We start from the raw sequence: 9,425 nt of genomic DNA, 5'->3' as shown, positions 1-9,425 counted from the left end.
CTGTGACGTTAATTGTTGGCTGCTTGACAGTTGATTCTGCCCCCTCTAAATTTCTGCAGTAACAGTCAGTAGGCGCTTTCCACTTGTTTTCACTCACTTGCTTTCTTTCTGAGAGTGAGATAAAAAGATGAATATAATCTCTTTTCTGTGTTAAATACGGGTCTGGAGTCTGGGAATGGTTAACCTCGCTTAGCATGAACACTGAAGGTAGGGAAAACAGTTATCTTGGCTCTGTCCAAAGATAAAAAGTAAGCCTGAACAACTGGTGTAAAAACGGATACTGTATCAGGTTTTTTTAGTGTTTCCCTTCTAAGTTTTTCAGAATATGATCAGATCAGGTTCAGTGTTGTAAGTAGGCCCAAGGAGCAGCTAGGGCTGGGGGTTTTCTTAAATCGATTCCGTTTCACAAGATCCCGGTTTCATAACATTCCAGATTCAATATCAATTATGTTAGGGACATTTCAGTTACAATACTATGTTTTCCTGGATACAAAAGAGATTCTCAGAGAACTTATGCTGTAAAATTTAGGTTGTTTCAAAGTACATTTTAATTAAAAGGACAAACATGACGGACATTGACAAACTACACACACAAATACCCGTTTCATGGATAAAGGTTTTGTGTTGTCCCCTTAACATTCCCTTTAACAGAGCGTACGGGGGCCGCTACCGAAACCTAAATTTTGTGTTTTAAATTGGATTTGAAACGATTCTACTAAAGAAACGATTCAATTGAAATCCAAATTTTTGAAATGATTCCAAGTTGGAACCGATTCTTGATGCCCAGTCTTGGATCCGGATATATCTGATCAAACAAAAAGGGAATAATCTATACAAACATCCGATCACAGCACACTGGTTGTGATACTCAGCCTTGGTGCTACATAGGGTTTTCAGGTGTTGCTGTACAATTTTACTTCTAAACAAGACTAAAGCATTACCATACCGTTACCTACGTGCAATACCAACCTGTAGCTCTCTCTCTTGGGTTAAAATAAAATGCAGGATATACTGTAGGTGAGCTTAAGTGCTGTCAAGTTTAGCCCTGACTCCAAGCAGCTGGCCATCTTATCTGTCCCGCCTGTGCCAATGCATATTAATCCCTCCCCGAGTGGCTGAGAGCTGGCTTAGCATATGGATTAGCCGGAGAATCAGATGCATGGCCACACTGACCACTACTAAGAAACTGTTGCTTGAAGCACCCTGAGTACTTCACCTTTTTATTTTTTATTTCTTTATTTAGCACATCAGAAAAGAATAAGGTGGAGGGTGGGGGGTGTGGCCTTGACCAACTTCCATTTTGCATTTGAATGCCATCATGTCTCTCTCTCATGGGCAAAATTCTCTGGGCGGGCAAAGCATAGAAAGGGGAGGTTGGGCTGATCTGGAATCTTGCCCCTTATGAGGTCATAAGGGGATTCCAGATAGGCCCATCTGAGCTTTTATTTTCTCAAAGGCAGAGGAGGATACCCAGGGTTCGGTTTACACCTATCACCATTTCTAGCAACTGAGGGACCAGAGGCAGGCTGGGGGAACTCATAAAGTGAAGTTTTCATGCCATGGGACCTTTAACATTACGTATGGATTCAGTTTGATGTTTAACTAAAGGGAGAATTCCAAAAGAATATTGAATAACATAAAAGGATATGCACATAAATGTATTCAGTTTATTTACTTCTACTTCATTACTTTACCTTTTGATCTGAGTTATGGAAGCAGTCTCTCTGTAAAAATGCTCAATTATAAAAAGCTTCTAGTGCATTTTGTAAAAAAAATACAGGCCCTCAAAAGGCTTTACTGCCTTTTAAAATCTAATGTAGGATATTCTTTGGGAATGATCCCAGTTAAGTGGTTACCACAGCTGAGACGAAGTATGGAATAACACTACTATTTGCCCTACATGAGGCTACAGCTAAGGGCAGCTTCTATCTACTGACTTTGATTTGTGAGACAGCGCAAGTTGTGAGACACAAAACGATACTAAAAGAACTCCAATTCTGTTTCTTTGATAACGCTTGCAACAAGCAGTCACGTTTGTGTCCATTCAAAATGAATAATTTCATTGTCTTCCTAATGCAAGAGATAGGAGTGGACCTTTGTGTGCCGCATGCCAAGTTAGGTGGAAATATGAGAATGTAATGCTACTTGGCTGAATGTCATCAAATAATGACACAACCGGGAAAAATGTATCTTAACGTGCTCAAGACGTCATGATATTGCGTGTGTATCGGAGGACGCGTGTGTCTTTGTGTTTCAATCAGAGCTGAAATGGACCGTCAATAAATAGAATTGTTGAATGACAGGAAGTTAATGAAATACACTTTGAAAATGTTTCTGGCTTGGTTTTACTTTCCACAAGCATTTATTATTGCTGTTGAAATTTTAATAACTACATGGTGTGTGTATCTCTCCATCATGATCAGACACACAAACTACAGATGTATTAATAATGTCATAATATGCTTACTTTTATAATAAAAAAGTGACAACAAAGCAACCTGTTATTTCCGCCGTTTCTTTTTCAAATACTGAATCAAAAATGCCACTGGTAATGATCTTTTCTGCCTCAAAAATATTTGTGAAAGTGGGCGAATTAATCAACATTTTACAAAAATGCTGCAAACTAGGTATTGTTTACCTTTGTTCCTGAGTCAGTGTCTCACTTTATTATGCAATTGTGCTTTTTGAAGACTTTAGGCGACATCCTTAACAGTTATCTGATATTCGCCAAAAAAAAGGAAGAATTCCTTCAGTTTCAATAGTGCCGTTGCTGTTGTTGGCGCTCGGGCCCTAATTAATAAATGTATTTCTCTCAATCTTTTCTCTATCCATTTTTATGACTCAAACCACCACTGATAGTGCCAGTGGTTGCTATGGACGATGCTATCGCTAGACCCAAGGTGCTAGCATCTTTGTGTTTTTGGACATGAATGTTCCGGTTATGAGGCTTATCCCATGTTTGATCATATTCGGTTCACCTAAAAGCAATATTAAACAAGAGGGTGTGATTTAACGTTAGCATGACAGTGATTGAGTTAGCTCAATCGTGTTGTAACAAAGATATTTGCTGAAAATATATACATTTTTTTTTATGTCAACAGTTTTAGTTCCTGTACGTCCTCCACATGTAGCAGCTGATTTTAACATAGCGCTGTGTCACCCGCACCGGTGTGTCAAAGTCTGATCCCCGTCCATCTTATTCCCTACTGTTAAAATGCTACGAGGGTTTGGTTTAGGTAGTGGGGAAGAGATCTCGACAGGGAAACGGATTTTGAAAAACACCGGCACAGCTGATGTAGCACAAGCTAATGCAAACATTTCCATTTGGTGGCGACCGTCATAATCCTGTACCTTTATGCACTGTGTAAATCTTTTTCTGTGAGACATGCAAAGCATCTGCCTAATTGCGCAGGAGGAGCAGCAGCTGACAGCACCTCCGCTCTGTTCAATATTTCCCTCATTAATTAGCTACATTTTATTTCATTCAGGACAACCCATCCACTATGGCTAATTAGAATGATCATTTTTATGATTATATCAATATTATGTGACCAAGGTAACGTAGTAACACAAATACACAGCCTATGAAGGAAATGCATATTTAATGTCATTACATTTTTTTAAACTGTATCCCCCCTTGTCATTTTTGTTGCTATGAACGTGTATAGACTGTACCTACATATAGCATTGTTTTAGTTCAACAGTCCAACCACTAATCAGCTATGTTCAAAGAAACCGTGAATATGTAAAAAAACAATTATGAAATAATTGTTACAGGCCCACCCATTTCTTAGTGATGGTTATTATAAAGTGTTACCGTTGGGGTTTCTGAGCAGGTATGTCAAGCATGCATGCTGATATCCATCTCCCATCTACATCTTGATGATGTGTTTGCTAATTTTTATTATTGTGACATGTTGAGTTGCAGTATAAGTGCTGCCTGTCTGGTTATTATCGCCTGAAGCCTGTAATTATTTAATTGAAGTAGTAACACAGTTATTAGTACCACTTTTGACATCTAGCAAGGTTAACTCTTTTTGATCTGTCAGATCAAAAAGTTGGTCTGATTTTTTTTTTATTGTCTTTTTTGTCTATGGTTATTTACTGTTTTACTGTTGTATGTGCTTAATGTTTGAATGGCTCCCAAATGTGGCAAAACAAATTCCCCTTGGGGCAATAAAGGTTTCATTCATTTATTCATTTCATTCATTCATTCATTCTTCTGGCCAGCCTAAGCCTCAAGTTCATTTGGCTAAAGGAATAAACTACTAAGCCTTTTAGTGGTAAGCTGGTCACATGAAAATCTAACACCGGTTTGCATAGACAAGACAACCTTCCACCTACTTCTGGGATGTTCCTCTCATGAACTCAGTGAATCCCCCCCCCCCCCCAAGTCATCCCCGGCAGGACATGCATGCATCTGTGGCCATGTGGGTTTCCTTGTACAGAGCTGTGTCTATCTGTAGGATTTGGATAACTCTTTCTGTAAGCCAGTCTGGCACAGGGGAAGTTTTTCTCACGTTGGCAATGACTTGGAGGAATCACAGATCGTCTGTTCTTATTACAGAGTTCCCTGAGAGCTACGTTGGGATGAAATCTGGGATGAGATTTAAAGACACAACACTGAAGTGAAGAAAACTCACCACCAAGGTAAGACATGTTTTCATAGCTTTGTGCACACCTCAGTTGCAGGTTGACATGTTTGATGCTAAAGTCACTCAAATTCCTGTTTCCGCATATACTTAATTACCTTTGATCCTACAGCCATGTAAGTGTATAGTTACGCTGATACCTCAGAAGTGTGTCGAACTGGATGGGCAGTTGGGGTTGGTTTTAAATGTTCATGCTGCAAAACAGTGTCTTATTTCCACAGGTGCAGATATCAGATCCTGTATGTATAGTACATCTGAGCTGTACAGCACATATGTTCCGCTCACTCATGTTTATCAGCTTCCTGTGCTATTTGCCTGTCAAGACCTCTCAAAAAAACTTGACAATGATCAAAAATACAATATGGATTAGTGCTGTTTCCGTAAACTAAAAGTCTGCAGCTTTCTATTCTGAGAGCTGTTATTCTTTGTTCCAAATGAGATGTATGAGCACAGCTTTCTCTCTCTGTCACATGAATATCATGGGGTAGCATATATAATGGACAGCAGGCTTCTGTGTTAGCAGCCTTTGTTTACAAAACAAATCACATGTGGAAAAAAACTTGTCACATCCTCTCCTCTCACTAGACTCGTACCTCACCTTTGTGCTACCGGGATAAACATGTCAACATCTCTGCACTTCATGTGGAGTACTGAGAAATCACTGTGGGCTGACAAGGGACTAAATGGACACACTAGAATTAGCCCGTTGCAGCAAAAGATTATTTTGGGCCCGTTTTTTTCATAATGTGTGCTGGCGGCAGGTCTGTATAGCATCGCACAGTTCACCAACCCTGAGCTGCAGCAGTCAGCTCCCTTTCTGAAGAGCGTTGTCTTGCGCTGTGTTGAATGTGCACTTTTCTGTTTGCCACCGCCGCTATCTAGAGGCGAACATGCTGGGCCTCAGTGACAGCTCACGCCTTCGCTTCACAGCAGTGCTCATGTTGACTTATGATCCTTTTCATGTTGCAATTTCATGATTTATATGTGTACTCAAGGCTTTGCACGGTGCACTGTGCAGCAGTTTGTTGAATCGGAATCCAGTATAGAATCAGTTTAAAAAAAAAAAACTAAAACTCAAAGATTAAACTGAGATCTGTAACCATTATATGAATTATATCAATATATTCATTGAACATGTGTCTGAAGCATTGAGATAACATCTGTAGACCCATTCAAGCAATAGGCGTAGCCTACTGACCTTTGTATACCTCATTTTTATGAGCTACTTGATCCAAATGAGGCAGGTCCCAAAACTTGACTTGCTTAAATTATGGATATGATATAAATGAAAGAGAGATTGTAAAAACAGAAAATCAACATGGCCCAATCAGCAAGACTGTTTTTCCAAAGTCTGTTGGCCTTGCAACAGCCGCTCCAAAAACCAAGAGTGCTGCTTTTTTGTGTTTGGCTGAGTGCAGAACCCGGCATCCAGAGAGCCTTTTGCATTTTGCCCTTTGGCAAGTTGCTTAGGGTAACAACGTTTTTCTCAACAATGTTTCTCTGGGCTGCACATACAGTATGCAAATGTATAGGTGTGTTGTTGTGTTAGACATTTGCAAGGCTGTTTCTGTGTTACAGTAATTCAGGTTGTTTTGTCTTGTTTTGACCCTGCCTACCTACAGGAAGTTGGATCAACCACAACGTGTTTGAGGCTTAGGTCTCCACATCTTGTTAGTGAGATATGTGTGCACATGTGTTGCTCTGACACCTATGGCTACCCATAAACCATTTCCCTGTGTTTTCTCTGTTTACACGTATCTTTCCAGGGTTACATTTACAGCCTCACAGCAGCCACATTAATAAGCTAACAGAATCTACCAAAATGTGCAACTTTAACCAGAAAGTGACGCTCAGGGCTGGCTAAAAAATAGATTGTACATTGGTCTTTGCTGATAAAACAACCAGATCCAAAACACAACCTCACTCCAGTCCAGTGATCGTACTTTTCTCTTGTGTAGTGCAGAACAATTTCACATCAGCAATTAGCCTATGTTTTGCAAGGGGCTAGTACATCAATCAAAACAAGTTGACTCCTGTCAGAGGGATGAGAGGTGAGCATTGGCACACTCATCCGGCCCTCGTGTTTCTCAGGTGGCTCAGAGAACAAGCTGAGCCACTCCCCGTCCATCTGTCATGCCCATCACAGGAATCACTTTCCCGTTCTGGCACACACACTAACAAACACAGACGAGTACACACACCCCCACCTGGGCACACATTCACGGACACAAGTGCAAACATGCACACATGCACACATGCACAATCAAATGGACAAATATGTACAAACATCCACATGCACACAGGCAAATACAAACACACACAAACACACACACAATAAAAAGACATTTGGATTCATACACAGATAATCTCTAAGCTCTGCTGACATTTATCTCCAACCAGGGAAGTCTGGGGAACCGTAAAGCAGGACGGGCAAACTTTGAGTGGGCTTGGAGCCAGCGGTTGAATTACTTTTATTCTCTGAACAGTTAGACTCACCTTCTGGTTGAGTAATCCCAGTGCACACTTTTGGACAGCTCCTGTACTCAACCTCAATTTCAATTTGAGTGAATTTAATTTTCTCAGATGGCCATTCAAGCTCTACCCAGCACTAACCGGAAGAAATAAGCTTTATGACCGTTAATGCTGTGCAATAAAGACACAATGACATTTAAAATGAAACCATTACAGTTGGACGGATGTGTGCGCGAGCTGTCGCTTCATTAATGCTCTCTCCTTCTTTGTTAGTGACATTTGAATAAGCATATTTCCTGGGTAATCAATAGACTAACTTAATAACCTGCCTTGAGACTCTTGGATGTCTAGACAGTATACGTTTTTTTTTACTCTGCAAAGAAGCCAGGGATTATTTTAGAAATTACCAAGCATGCTGCTAAAGGACATTTCCAGGAACTGAGGAAACAATACTGACTAATGATTCTGGCTAATACCATGTTGAATTAGTCTGTCTTTGTGCATCTTAATTTGTGATTAATTTAACACCGTGATCAGTGGCTTTACCTGTGTTGTAGCCAGGGTTCTTGGCTGGGCCGCAGTGCAGCGTTGTAGGCATGTTGCTGTAACGTCTCGAGATTTTTGTCGTGAAAGGGGAAGTGCTCGCTGCTTTCTGCCGTCTGGTTATATAGTTGTGTAAATAAATAAAGTGCAGTGGTAATGTTAGGTTGCAGCATCGTGGAGGCGGAGTGGGTGGTATTTTATGAAAATGTGCGGTTTCTTGAACAGCTCTCATTCACTAAAAGGAAGTGGTTTTTGCCTCCTCAGCTAAGCTGAAAATGTTCCTCTTTTGCAGCTCTCTGTTCATAGACTGCAATTTCATTTCACTCATTTCATCTGTATTAAAGACAGGCTTTCTGTTTGGGGTCACCAGGAGGACGAGGCTAAACCAGATACGTGAAAACCACAGTAGTCATAGAGGAGCTGGTGTTTTGGATAATAGTTGCTTCCCTTTCAGAGCCGAGTTTTTTTTTTTAACTGGAGTTGATGCAGCCGCGTGCAAGGGTGAAGCTAAAGTCTTTGTGATGCTTTCGAAGGCTGGTTGTGTTTGACCACCAGGACCTGTTCAGATTGTCTTTTATGTGCAAGCTCGATACCTTGTTTGTACTGCGAGAAATCTACCTAACATGTTGAATAATTCTCTGTGGATCGACTAATATACAATATGTTAGAAAAATGATGATACATACTTTTTCTCTGATTATTATTAAAACTGTTTGCATAATAAAACCATATTATACTGATCCCTCTAAACAAGATAACCATGGAGCCATCAACTGTCCTTGTGAATGGATGTTTCTGGGGGTAGAGCAAGCAGAGGAGGTTCTCAGAGCCGATTAGAAAAACTGATTAGATCGACTTTGCCATGACATTGTGTTAACATCCAGTTTGTATAAATAAGCAGCTGTAGAGAGCTTTCAGTCCGGCATTTTCTGTACTATTCTGTAGTGTGGGAACTGTCTCCTTGTGTTCACAAGTAAAAATGAACTTTGATATAACTTCAATGGTCTCTGTATATTCTTGATAATGAAATTATTCTAACGCGATATGATATGCATCATTTTCTGTCTTGTCTTATTTTTGTCTTATCATTTGCTAGTAGTGTACAGGAACAAGAAAATCCACTCACATAAACTCTGGTCAAAAGCAGAACTGGACCAATGCTGGAGTTTGATGCTGTGTCAATATGTGAAAGCTAAAACGATCAGATAAATCAGCTGATGTAAAACATTTTTTAAATATACAACCAAATTCAAGGGATCCTTCTGTTATTATGACCATGAAGCCGGATATTTTATAGCTGAAAAATAAACTTGTCATTGCGCTTAGATGGACAAACTGCTGTAACTAAAATCAACACAACTACCTCAAACATAGGATTTGCATGTCTGTACTGAAATTTCTTGTTACTTAGTTGACAGTATGATACACCACATCCGTCGCTACACTCGGTTGATAAAATCGGCCATATCGATGTGTCAGTCTGGCCCAGAAACTCCACACGGTAACCTTTTAAGTCCTTTTAAAAGATTGATGTGTTCCACCTTCAAACGAGCCATTAGAAACTCATGCCCGGGTCTTAGTACGTATACATGTCGCTTTTTACTTTTTTTTTCCCAAAGCAACTTACAGTTGCTATATATGTCAGACGCACGCCTTTGAGCATCTAGGGGTTAATTAGAATTAGAATTGGTCTCCCACACCAAAGGCATGTGTCTTATCAACTGTGCCATCACCACCCACACATAAACAACAAGTAAA

The 9,425-nt window shown here is 40.1% G+C and overlaps 1 protein-coding gene across 2 annotated transcripts in view; it reads left to right on the top strand.

Annotated features, from left to right (window-relative positions):
- The window catches only part of thrab (thyroid hormone receptor alpha b), a 157,207-nt gene that overhangs the window by 16,457 nt on the left and 131,325 nt on the right, over positions 1 to 9,425 (top strand). For both annotated transcript variants that reach the window (XM_032501523.1, XM_032501520.1), the window contains exon 2: positions 4,568 to 4,650. The gene's annotated coding sequence lies outside the window, so the exon portion shown is untranslated. The remainder of the gene's footprint in view (positions 1 to 4,567; positions 4,651 to 9,425) is intronic.

This window comes from Etheostoma spectabile, chromosome 21 (assembly GCF_008692095.1).
Source record: "Etheostoma spectabile isolate EspeVRDwgs_2016 chromosome 21, UIUC_Espe_1.0, whole genome shotgun sequence".
Lineage (NCBI taxonomy): Eukaryota > Metazoa > Chordata > Actinopteri > Perciformes > Percidae > Etheostoma > Etheostoma spectabile.
Note: the sequence above shows the minus strand (reverse complement) of the source record. Positions and strands in the feature narration are given on the sequence as shown.